Here is a 12,239-nt window from a genome sequence, read left to right as displayed (position 1 = left end):
AATTTACAAATTATTTTAACAAAAAAATTGGATTATGTTTTGAATTTTGATTAAAAAATGTTTAACTTTTTTGATTTACAATTTATTTTACTTTTTATTCATTCATTTTCTTGTCGGCTTTATTAATCCGGGATCACCACAGCGGAATGAACCACCAACTTATTAGCAAGTTTTTACGCAGTGGATGCCCTTCCAGCCGCAACCAATCTCTGGGAAATATTTTACTTTTAAAAAATGAATTTTGTTTGAATTTTGATTTGAAAAAAGTATATTTGACTATTTTTGTTTAATTTACAATTTATTTAAATTTGACAATTTGAATTTTGTTTGAATTTTGATTTTGAAAAAGTATTTGACTATTTTTGTTTAATTTACAGTTTATGTAAAATTTACAATTTGAATTGTGTTTGAATTTGGATTTAAAAAATGTATTTGACTATTTTTGTTGAATTTCAATTTGAAAAAATATATATTTTACATTTTTTTTATTTACAATTTATTTAAATTTAAAAATTTAATTTTGTTCGAATTTTGATTTGAAAAAAATATATTTTACAAATTTTGTTTTATTTACAGTTTAATTTAAATTTTATCTTTTTTTCTTTTTGTATCTGCATTTTACAACAATTGTTAGGCATGCAAATGTAAGGGAATCAGTCATCTTGCAAAGGCACTAAAGGAACAAATATGTGAGGCATGTGTGTATATATGTGTGTGTGTGATTATGCTACAAATAGGAATAGAAGACCGTGAATGGTGCAAAAAAAAAAAACGAATGAAAGACACAGGAAGCAACAGCGAGTCCCTTGTCTCTAATGGCTGGATGTGAAAAGGTGCTTTGCATGGGACATACAGAACTGGCTTAATCAGGAGCGCCCCGATTAATTAACGGACACAGCAAAAGCTTTCACTACAGCTCGGGTAAACAGCAATTGTTCTTGGCCCCAGCTTCCCAAACACAGGGGTAACAATGACGATGTTGTCCCTTTACCCCTCATTAGGGGGAGTGTGAGGGGAAACTTGTGTGTGTGTGTGTGTTTGCAATCACTCTCCCATGATCCCATTACTGCTTCCTGGTCCTGGCTCCTATCACATCTTTGGTGCCAGCTGCAGAGAGAGAAAGAGAGCAAGGCTGTCATAGCATCTTCACATCAAACCCTCCTATCGCACAGAGAAAGAGAGGAAGGGGGACGCCGGGAGGAAACGAAAGAAAGAGCGTGTTGTGTTTGGACTTCATTAGCATAGAGGAAGAGGTGCACAATGAAGGACTTTACATCCTTGTTAGCGAGAAGCAATCAATTAACAGGGCCAGAGCGACCCTGGCAGAGCACTGTGGGCTCTTTGAGAGAAATTTCTCTCACCCTGATGAATAAATGTTGTCATTTCCTGCAACGCCACCTCCCCCCGACCCCTCCTCCTAAAAAGTAAAATGTGCCACTGCATTCAAATGCTTGATTGGATTCAGCAGTAAGTGACAGGGTTTACCCATTGTGTGTGTGTGTGTGTGTGTGTGTGTGTGTGTGTGTGTGTGTGTTGTGTGTGTGTGTGTGTGTGTGCGTGCGTGCGTGCGTGCGTGCGTGCGTGCGTGCGTGCGTGCGTGTGTGTGTGTGTGTGTGTGTGTGTGTGTGTGTGTGACACAGAGGGTCCATGCAAGATTGTCAAAGGCACAAAATATACCTCAGGAAAATATAGCTTAGTGTAAAGGATGGTTACAGAAACACAAAGATATATTCGTATCAAACCCTCTCCAAGCTTGTTTTCTTCTCTATATCAAACATACCTGATACCTGGAATTTCCTCTCTATCTGTGGATTTGTTAAATCACATGTCACATATTAAGTAACCCACAAGAATGCCCTTGAAATAGTGAAGGCAGCCGATGCTCCGTTTTAAGGTCCCTGACAGCGAGATGGATTTTTACAAAATAAAAGTTGCAGGAAAGGTAGAGTCTGCAGCAGACAATCACAATTGCATATAAAATTGCAGATCCTGCCACCCCCATCCCAACAAACAAATCTCCATCTGTGTATTCTTATTCAACGTTATCCCAGACTCCTCTGATGTTTTTCTCCACCTGGGGAAATTGTCCTGATAATGGCTGCAATCTGTATCCAAAAGGCAGGGGACGTTTTCCCCTCTCCGTGCATCCTGCCACGACTTCTGTATGGAATCTCTAATTGAGCGGCTTCAGTCAGTCCATCCCTCTCATGTGAAACAAACGGATGATTTTAAAGCGAACTGATTTATTTGTTCCACATTAAATGGGCTTCCATTTAAGGACAATTTGTACAGTAAATGCATTTCAGTAAGTGAAAACAGAACAGTCACTGTTTTAATAGATGTAATTAGGATATAGGATTCTTAATGATGCTTTCGTAGAGACTGTTTGAATGACAGTTCAATTCACACATTGAAAAAATGAAGGTAAAAGCCAGATTGTTAGCTCTTTTTTTTATTTCTTTTCAGTAATGCAGCATTCATCTGTAAAATCTGTCATCCCTAAAGGCTTCGAGAACATTGGTTTTTGATTAGCTCATGGTCTAGTTCATGATTTTGTAAAATAAAAGATTTTTTTAATTACTATTTAGTAAGGATGTGTTAAATGGATCACAAGTGACAGTAAAGCATTCAACATAATAAGGTTGGAAATTAAGAATTTATATATCTCATCATGTTTTCCACAACAACAAAAAATTAATAATAATAAGCATTTTTCAAATTTTAAACAATTTAAACAATGATGATGCTTAGAAATTTTGTATTGTTTGAGCTTCTTTAATGAAATCATCATAGATTTACTGTAACAACAACTGTTTTTGTAAATGGTTTGTAATTTTAGGATTACCGTAGTACAAATAGTGTTATTAATACTTCAAGAACATTTTATTTGATTTTTTTTATATTTGCTCATGGTCTGGTTCAAGTTTTTAGCAAAAAAGTTTTTTTTTTTTTATAATAATTTTCAGTAAGGATGTGTTAAATGTATGAAAAGTGACAGTAAAGCATTTTACATATTTTTATTGTTATTATTTTTAAGTAAAGGCTGTTCTTATTCTAATATATATTTTATTACATATATATATATATATATATATATATATCACAGTTTCTACAAAAATATGAAGGCATTATTGAAAGCAGATTTTTAAATGTAAATTTATCAAGTCTTTCAACAATCATGATAATAAGATTTCTTTTTATTGTTTGAATTTCTTTGATGAAATCAATGTAGGCTTGTTGTAAAGTATAAACTGTGTGAATGGTTTGTAATTTTATGATTATCATAGTACAAATAGTGTGTTTAATACTTCAAGAACATTGTGTTTCGATAAGGTCTGGTTCATAATTTTTGTAAAAGAAATGATTTATTATTATTCAGTAAATATTCAGTAAGGGTGTGTTAAATTGATCAAAAGTGAGAGTAAAGCATTTTACAATAGTTTTTATTATTAATATTTTAAGTAAAGGCTGTTATTATTAAAAGAAAGAATTATATATGATTGTATGTATATATATATATATATATATATATATAGTTTTAATAACTGATTTATATTAACTGAATTATTTTCTCTTTGCCATGATGACAGTAAATAATATTTGACTAGATATTTTTCAAGACACTTCTATACAGCTTAAGGTGACATTTAAAGGCTTAACTAGGTTAATTTGGTTAACTAGGCAGGTTAGGGTAATTAGACAAGTTATTGTATAAGGATATTGTATATTTATTGATTTGTTCTGTAGACTATCAAAAACAAATTAGCTTAAAGGGGCTAATCATTTTGATCATAAAATGGCTCATAAAAAAATTTAAAACTGCTTTTATTTTAGCCCAGGGATGTCCAAACATGGTCCTGGAGGGCCGGTGTCCTGCATAGTTTAGCTCCAACTTTCTTCAACTCACCTCACTGCAAGTTTCTAGTGTACCCAGAAAGAGCTTGATTAGCTGGTTCAGTTGTGTTTAATTAGGGTTGGAACTAAAAATTCAGGACACCGGCCCTCCAGGACCGAGTTTACAAACCCCCGTTCTTGCCGAAATAAAACAAAAAGACTTTCTCCAGAAGCAAAAATATTATCAGACATACTGTGAAGATTTCCTTGCTCTGTTAATCATCATTTGGAAAATATAAAAAAATAAAAATAAAAATAAATAAATAAATAAATAATTCAAGGGGGGCTAATAATTCTGACTTCAACTGCATATACAAGCATTTTTTAAACATAAGTCTAGGTGTTTAAACATTATGACACTAATATTAGTTTCTTTGATGAAATCCATATAGGATTGCTGTAGCATATGAACTGTTTTATTGAATGCTTTGTGTTTTTAGCATTACCGAAGTGCAAATAGTGTTATTAATACATTTGCCTTCATTAATAATGCAGAGACTGTTTGAATATTTATCAAATAATACACATAATAACCAAATGAATAACACAAAACAAATTGAACAGATGTGTCAGCGCTTCTTTCCAAACGTGAATGTGGTGTTGTTGTTTATGTATAATATTCCAGTGTGTGTGTGTGTGTGTGTGTGTGTGTGTGTGAATTGCAGCCTTGTGATTTCTTGCTGATTTGGTCTGCCATTCCTAAATGCTTCAAGAACATCGCTTTTGATTGGCTCCAGGGTTTTACGTGCCAAAACGGCATAATGTTCAGCGGGGCACAAATCATCTTTTTGCATTTCTCATTTTCCCCCTTCTCACAGGCGTCTCGTCTTCTCGTTTTGAGACATCACAGGCAAATATTATTCACTGATTTGTATCTAAAGCTGTGCCGCGACTACGACCGCCACAACCGTGGGCACCGCAAATCCCAGCCAACTCGTCAGCCTCGACAAGGACACACTCTACATTTAGGGCCTTCATTTTCAACCTCTTTATTTTCACCACACAGGTTATATCCCGATCGAAGGCTTGCGGATTTGTCGCAGAGGCATCTGCTGTTAAGCTGATGGTCCCTGCCAACTCGTTCCTCAAAACGTCTGTCAAATACCCCACGCACACCCCTGTATTTTCTAAAATGCCAGGTGCTTCGTCCAAAACCCTCCTTCCAGCACTCGTTCGGAATAACCGTCATGTTAAAAAAAAAATAAAAAGAGGATGCCCAGGTACATTATCGTCCTTTTATTCAATTCTCATACAGAGTATGTCCGTCGCAGCGTCCTCCAATCTGCAAATCCGCGCCCAGGGTCTTTGTGGCACCCTCATTTGCATAGAGACCGCCATTCGCTTGGCTCTCTCTTAATGGCACATTACCGTGGCAACAGCATGTTGAGAGCAAGGGAATAATTAATGACGACCCGGTGACATGGGTACTCGCAACAGAGGCAGGCAGGGTGGTATTCTTTAGAAAGCATTAGCCAACATTAGGAGGAAATGCAAGGCACCTTGATGTGGAGAGAGATGAACAAAGGAATACGGAAAGAAAGAAAGCGTATAAATGTGTGAGCATGGATGGATGGATGGGTGTGGGCACAGTCACGTCTCAGGATGTAGGGCTTCCGCATTTTCTGAAAGTCAGCGCCGGCAAGAAAGGAAAGATCTGAATACGATTGACACTCTAATAGAGGTGGTTTGTATTGCAGCTGGTGTGTGTGTGTGTGTGTGTGTGTGTGTGTGTGTGTGTGTGTGTGTATACACATCTCTGTGTTTTGATGGGAGGGTGCTTGAACATGCTCCCAGTTGAAAGTTGAAATCTTCAATATTTAATACAGTGGGAGAGACAGAGGGTGTGTGTGTGTGTGTGTGTGTGTGCGGCTGTAATGATTATTTGTGACAGAAGACTGTGTGTGTGGGATCAGTCAGCTGAATGTAGGGCAATGTCAGAAAGCCTTTCTGCTTTCTGTGGGTGCCGCTGAGAAGTGAAAGGGCGGGGGGCGCGCGTTCAGACCCTCACCGCAACTGAGGAATACCCCGTGTCAGTGCACTTTTCCCTCCCTTTTCTTGCTGGTTGTTATTGGAGAAAATGGCATGTGCTATCATAAAATATGAGCTTCAGCGCTAGACTAAAATCTGTTTTTAAAAGAAAAAAAGTACAAATACATTAACAGCTGTCTCTCTCTTTCCCTTAGACATGTTGCAATGAATGCTTCCAATAGTTCAAATCCAATAACAGCTGGTTGTAAGGTCCAATATTAAGACTCGCCAAGTGCCAAATACAAGAGGAAATTGACTTTATTACATAAATGGAGCATCCACCAGTGGCTGGAAACTGTATAAAGTACAACAACATATAAGCTATTGTTTAGGACCTATGTACACTACACTGTAAAAAAAAATTCTGTTATATTTAACTTTTTTCCAGCAGCTTTGGAGCTGAAAAAAAACAAAATAAAGTCCGTTAAATTACAGAAATTTACAGTTAAATAAGGTCCGTTAAATGACAAAAATGTACTGATAAATAACGTTCATTAAATTACAGAAATGTACTTTTAAATTACATAAATTTCCTTAAATAAAAAGCTGGGGTGCTGGAAAAAACGTAAAATAACGGCTGTTAAATTACAGAAATCTACTGTTAAATTACGTTCGTTAAATTACAGAAATTTACTGTTAAATAACATCCGTTAACTTACAGAAATTTACTGGTAAATAAATTCCGTTAAATTACAGAAATTTACTGGTAAATTACAGAAATTTCCATAAATTAAAAGCTGGGGTGCTGAAAAAAATGTAAAATAACAATGCTAAATCACAGAAAAAAAAAACTATTGGTAATATTGGTTAATAACAACTGTTAATTTACAGAAATTTACCATTAAATAATGTCCGTTAAATTACCAAAATTTACCATTTAATAACAGGCGTTAAATTACAGAAATTTCTTTAAATTAGAAGCTGGGGTGCCAGAAAAAACTTAAAATAACGACTGTTAAATTACAGAAATTTATTGTTAAATTACAACTGTTAAATTACAGAAATTTGCTGTAAAATAGCAGACGTTAAATTATAGACATTTAACAACAATTTTAATTTAAGGAAATTTCTGTTGTTTAATGTCTATTATTTCACTTTTTTTCAGAACTTTTTTCGGGACTTTGAAAACGAAGAAATCATATTATTATACATTTATTTTTGAATAAATGTTTTTTAAAAGTATGTTAACCAGATATTTAATGAATTATTATAATAGAATATTATTCATTCATTTTTCATTGGCTTAGTCCCCTATTTATTAGGGGTCACCACAGTGGAATAAACCACTAACTATTCCAGAATATGTTTTACGCAGGGGATGCTCTTCCAGCCATAACCCAGTACTGGGAAACACCCATACATTCCAGCATTCACACACTCATACACAACAGCCAATTTCAATTGCCGAGTTTACTTACCGTGCATGTCTTTGGACTGTGGGGGAAACCGAGGCACCTGGAGGAAACCCACACCAACAACATGCAAACTTTACACAGAAATGCCAACTGACCCAACTGGGACTCGATCCAGCAACCTTCTTGCTATGAGGTGTCAGTGCTAACCATTGAGCCACCATGCTGCGCATAATATACTATTATTATTATTCATGTATTTATTGTATCATGTGACAGTGAAGTGAGGTAATGATGCTGAAAATTTAGCTCTATCATCACTGTAAAAAAATAATATTTACAATATCCTGAAATAGAAAACAGTTTTAAAAAATATCAGGATGATAAAGTTTACTATGTAATTTTCTATGCAGGGCATTTGCATAAATTATTATAAATCCAAATCACATGATAAAAGTGAAATAGACAGTGCTTTGTGGTTTTCTGATGAGTCTAACAGGTACAGAAATTAAACATTCAAACATAAAGTATAATGGCCATCATTATATTAATAATTTCAAAATTATAATATTTAATAATATCATTCTAATAAATCAAATCCTGTGATGTGACTATTGCGAAAAAACACATTGTGATATCGATGCTCAAACAATATACACATACACATACATACATACATTACTTGTTCAGACTTATAGCTGTAGAACATGACAACCGAAGCAACAATAACAACAATGGCAAACTACAGGACTGCATGTGTAAGGTGTTGACAGCTCCTGTCAACTACTTGCTTTTTATGCATAATATAGCATTTTTAGCCATTATTGCGGATCTATGTGATCAGCGATAGGTTTGACATTGTTGTCATGTATATGCAAAAACATGGTGAAACATTTCTGTTTGTGTTGTAAATGCTCCTCGTATACTCGTGTTCTTTGCAGTAGATTATATTCACAGTTTTCCAAACAAGCACACTTTAATTCAAGAACATGTTTATTCTGCTATTCTTAAAATCACATGTATTGCATCTGCCCTTTTTTAAGTTCTTGGAACTACACAAATGATTCAATAAAGAACAATAAAGGTTCTCCTGGACTCAGTCTGCTAAAACAATCTATCCTTTTTAAAGAAAGCCTTTTTCTGAGGATTTTGAATTACATGTGGGGCAGGAAAGAGGAGAGTGTCGCTTTACAAGAATAGAAGTTGCTGTCAAATAGAAAGGCAACACAAATGCAAAAGGCCTCCAATGCACCAGGATTTGCACAGGAACCATGGGAATGAAGGCGACTGGGGTTCAAGGTCAATGCTAGAATAGGGGCCTGCAGTTGCATTGTCTGTTTCGCCCTCACACACATTACTCACACACATATGCAAACATACACATTATCACACCACTACCAACAAAAGTCATTGGCACCCCCACCAACGCAGGTCTGTTTGTGTCCAACACAAAACCAACAAAAGTAGCAGCTCTGTCTGTGTGCGTGTGTGTGCATACGTATGTGTGTGTGGGCGCATTCACATGTGCACAACTCACTCGTCCTATAGAACCAACAGCTGTACATATACAGAGAGGATAAATATCCCACAGCTTTGTTTGTCCATCCAGACAAGCTTGGAGCTTGCTGGCCAGCTAGCTGTGAGAAATGATCTAAGACCCAGTGAAAAGAAAGAGCCTGGCCAAAGCTGAGGAGAGAGTCTGTGATTAGCTCCTTTGTTGGAGGTCTTTTGAGCTTCATTGGCTCCAAATAAAGGCCGTCTAATGAATCCATCCAAGCTTGGCCCAAACTTTGTATGGACGACAAACTAAGTTATGGTGGTCTCCCTGTGCACCGCCGCACAGCATAATGATACAGAACGTTTGCACATATGGTCCCCTGATTTCAGGACCCCACGTAAGCACTTTCTCATATGTCTGGTTATCCGTCTGCTTCAAGACAACAAGAGGGTGGGGGGATTACTGAGTCAGGGGGAAGTTTACTGGGCCTGGTGTCATTGAAATGAGCATTTGTAAAGTTATCATCTAAAAAACTTATATATTTTTAAAGCCCTGTCAGAGAGATTCTATTGAAAAGTATGAACATCACCATAAAGTTCTAATTATAAATGGGAATCTGATCTTTTTAAGCCCTAGGGTTCTGGCTTGAGGGATTATGTTTGTTGAAAATGAAAAAAAAAAAATGTTTAATGTATAATAAAACATATAGCTAAATTGCATCTACAAAGTAGTATAGTACTATTGCAATAGATTTTATAATGATTTAGTAGGACCTTAAACAGACTTTTGGCCTGTCTCCAATGAGTGGTACGGTATGGTACGGTACATTTTGGTTCGGTATGCTTTCATGGTCAAAAGGTACCTAAAAGTGAATCATACCGTTCAACTTTTGGGTCCACTTTGCAAAGGGTACCTAGCATGACAAAAGGGTACCAAAAGGTGGGGCTAGATCTGCAGCTGAACGCTATTGATTTACAGAGAAATGTCACTTGCGCATAGAAGGGGGAGAATGAAAACAAAGAAACCGACATTTTTAAAAACACAGCTGAGACATTACATCGTAATATAAGCATATAATAATGAGCCATGGTCGACCCGAGCTAAGACAAACCTGGTCATCTTGATGTCTGTTTTTGAAATAACAAACTTCTTGAGCTGATGATAATAATGTGCGGGTGATTATTGAAGTGCTTCTGACATCAGATACTTTCAGAACCAGATAAGCGCGAAAGTGAATCGGAAAAAAAAAAAAAAGGAGCAAATTATTATTTCCCCAACCTAAACCCTGAACAAACTGCCATGTTTATCATCACCTTTTGGACTATTATAAACTAGGTATGACGGAATTACTTTCTAACTGAGGTTACATGTGCTGGTGAAGATTAAAGATACAAATGAGAGGTTTGCTCTGAATGTGGGCAATACATTGCATTCTGTTTTTAAACCAAAATAAGGACTAAATGTATGCTGTGTGTAGCTTTTCTGTAATTGGTAACATATCAGAGACTGTAAGGGTCTGTATGTGTTTATATATGTTGCATTATTTTTTTTTTTTATATATATATATATAATCTTAGATGTTACATTAGGCTATTTCGCCATTGATCTGCAGTTATAATCAAATAATGTTGAAAGAAAGGTTAGTAATGAACGTTTATACACAAGTTGTTGTGTATAGAGCATCTGTTTTGTGCTTCTCGTATGATATGTGAACGACCCGTACAGCTTTACTTTGAGCGAGATTACCTCGAGCGAGAATGTAATCAACTGAAACTTTCTGTCAGTCACCATGCCTACCAAAAGTGTACCCTTCCTACTTTTTAGGCCAGGGATGTTCAAACTTGGTCCTGGAGGGCCGGTTTCCTGCATAGTTAAACTCTAACTTGCTTCATCACACCTGCCTGGAAGTTTCTAGTAAACCTAGTAAGAGCTTGATTTGCTGGTTCAGCTGTGTTTAATTGGAGTTGGAACTAAAATAGGGTTTGGACACCCCTGCTATCGGCAGTGGAAAATCAAGCCTGATAAAGGTGACCCGTACCATACTGCATTGTACCAGTTAGTGGAAACAGGCCATAATTGAGTCCAGGAGTGCCCAGTTCTGCTCCTGAAGTTCCACTGTCCTGCAAAGTTTAGTTCCTGATTATTTTCCCTCTTTGAATGGTTATAAAATTTCTGGCATTGTTCATCATAACGTGTAAATATAGCAAGCATATAAGGCTTAATTAGTATATGCTAGTTTGACATGGCTTACAACGTTTAAGGCTATTTTAATTTGAAAAACATTCTCTCGAGTCTCTCGTTTTGCTTTTTTTAATGTTTGTCCACATAAATATGCCCCTGTGATACATTTTAAGGGCACACCGAATCAACAGGCCGCGATAATGACACTTTGATGCTGGGTTCACAACAAATAAAGAATTAAGTATTTTTACAAGAAATTTAATACAAGTCAATACACAATACACAAGTTGTACAAGTCAGTGCTTCCCACAGGTTTGAAATATAGGTGCGGTGGTTGCCAGATTAAAAGACACCTTTTACCCACAGCAAATAAATGATTCTGGTTGCTTTTTAGATATGTATAAAATAGGCAACGTTAATATTAACATCATCAAATTAATAAAATGTACAGCGAATGAGAAAAAAATAACTAGAATAATTATTCTAGATAAAATAAAATAAAAAGAATAATTATAGGTGTAGAATATTTAAATAAGGCAAATTAGTTTATCAACCATTTCTAATGGTGTACAAATATTTTGCAGCAAGTTGAGATTTTATTTTGTACCCTTCGAGTATATAGTAAAGTTGTTAGGAGTTGTTTAATAAAGAATAAATTATTCAATGTTTCTCTCGCTCTCAAGGCTGTGTGTGCGCAGTCATCTGTGAAGTCAAGCGAAAGTAGATTTAAATAAAAAGGCAACGTGAAAACGCATACTTCGTTAGCAAAAGCTGAATACAGGACATAAGGAGATTTAGAAACACCTGCAGGATGCATTTTAAGTGCCAAAAAGGCGCGTCTCTGTGGGTCTGCAGAGCATGTGAATGTCTGTGGGAGTGTTGACAGTTCTTGTGCACACAGAACGAGGAGTGCCCTACGAAACGGGTTAACGAGAGGATATATTTTACTGGTTAATCAATTACAAATATTTGGGTATCTTTGGATACTAAAAAATTGTAAACAGATAATAATACTAGTATGTAAAATATATTTGGGCGGCCCACCCAAATAAAGTCTATGTGTGGGAAGCACTGAGTTAATCCAAGCATAAGAACAGAGGTGGATTACTGTCCCTCAGTGCAAACAATGCAGAATATGAAATGTGTTTACCAAAAGCATGTGGAACTGGCCTCATTAGTGTCTTCTGCTTTTGGTGTGAACCCAGCCATGTTGGCCAATTAGAAAAGAGAAAATAGCATACATGCTGACGTCATGAGGCAAAAACTCCAGTTGTAGTGTCCACATG

At 36.0% G+C, this 12,239-nt stretch overlaps 1 long non-coding RNA gene across 4 annotated transcripts in view; it reads left to right on the top strand.

The window, feature by feature from the left end:
- Positions 1 to 12,239, top strand: part of si:ch211-202e12.3 — a 72,729-nt gene that overhangs the window by 32,933 nt on the left and 27,557 nt on the right. The gene's annotated exons all lie outside the window — the stretch shown is intronic.

The sequence above is a fragment of the Danio rerio genome, chromosome 5 (genome assembly GCF_049306965.1).
Source record: "Danio rerio strain Tuebingen ecotype United States chromosome 5, GRCz12tu, whole genome shotgun sequence".
NCBI lineage: Eukaryota > Metazoa > Chordata > Actinopteri > Cypriniformes > Danionidae > Danio > Danio rerio.
Note: the sequence above shows the minus strand (reverse complement) of the source record. Positions and strands in the feature narration are given on the sequence as shown.